Genomic DNA, 1,406 nt, shown 5'->3' on the forward strand with positions numbered 1-1,406 from the left:
AGAGAGTGGGAACTTGCCTCAATTCCTTCAAAGTTATTGTGTTTCTACCTCAAACAAAGGTCCCACCTAGATTCAGGTCAGAGAGTTCTCCTCTCTCAAGGTTATTGTCAACAGGTGTGGCTAATAGCCAGACCTTGAATTTCAGGAATAGAGAAGTAGACATTTTGTTTCTACTCCAAACAAAATCTAAGGATCCAACTAAGTTTCTACTCCCTTAAGGAGATAACTATGGATTCTACCCAGGGAGTAGTTTGCCTACAGAATGCTTTGGTCTAGGGTGCCAGTTTTACTTGTCTTGTTCTAGCAACAAAATGTTTACCTAAGAATGTAACCCACGACCTTCAGCTGGTTTATTCATTTTCTTATATCATGTTAATGCAGTTTTTTTTGTCTTACTCCTACCCCTTGGGGTCTGGGTATTTTAAGCAATTGGAAATTAAATGAGGACATTTTTAGTATTCACTGGAACTCCCTCCCTCTATCCTATGTTTCTGCTTTATTGTTTTCATTCATATCTTTGATCTCTTTACTATTTTTCTGATCCCCAAGCCCCTATCCTGGCAAGTGGTATTTTTGCCAAGGCATGTCCCCAACAAGTCACCAATACAGCTCCAGATTCAATGAGAAAAACCTAATTCAGGAGAATAAGATGGGGAGGGATAAAGCAGGATACCTGGCATCCTTCACCGATCTCTTGGTGTATGCATGGACAGGCACAGCCACACACCTATGTACACACACACCAAATAAATGAAATAAAAGTAAGTTAAAAGCTTAGAAATTGCTCAGTCCGTTTTATTCCTTCGATACTGAAGGCAGACTCTTTTTTTTTTCAATTAGCAATAATCGCACCTCGGATAAACCTCATTGGCTACGACACTGCCACTGCACAAAGCTGTTTTTTTTTTTTTTGCTTTTTTTTTTGAGACAGGGTTTCTCTGTGGTTTTGGTGCCTATCCTGGAACTAGCTCTTGTAGACCAGGCTGGTCTCGAACTCACAGAGATCCGCCTGCCTCTGCCTCCCAAGTGCTGGGATTAAAGGCATGCACCACCACCGCCCGGCAGACTCTTTTTTATTGTTTTGGTTTTGGTGTTTTGAGACGGGGTTTGTCTGTGTAGCTTTAGAGCCTGTCCTGGAACTCACTCTGTACACCAGGCTGGCTTCAAATTCACAGAGATCCACCTGCCTGGGATTAAAGGCATGCACCACCACCCCCTGACCGGAAGGCAGACTCTGAAGTAAAATGATCTGGGCTGGATATCCGTCCAAATATTTGTTACCAGAAAGGTTCAGTTCAGACCGCACAGTTCCACACAGTTGCTAACAGACATATCAGTACAACTGGAACAAAAATCTAGTCTCAAAATATTGGTCGGATTATAAGCAATGTCCTGGCTGGGGGCTG

General features: G+C 42.6%; 1 pseudogene; it reads right to left on the minus strand.

The window, feature by feature from the left end:
* Positions 1-728: 728 nt before the first annotated feature.
* On the minus strand, positions 729-897 carry LOC121443828 (annotated as a pseudogene).
* Between the last annotated feature and the right edge of the window lie 509 nt (positions 898-1,406).

This window comes from Microtus oregoni, unplaced genomic scaffold (genome assembly GCF_018167655.1).
Source record: "Microtus oregoni isolate MIOR12 unplaced genomic scaffold, Mior012 000113F_000, whole genome shotgun sequence".
NCBI classification, from domain to species: Eukaryota; Metazoa; Chordata; class Mammalia; order Rodentia; family Cricetidae; genus Microtus; species Microtus oregoni.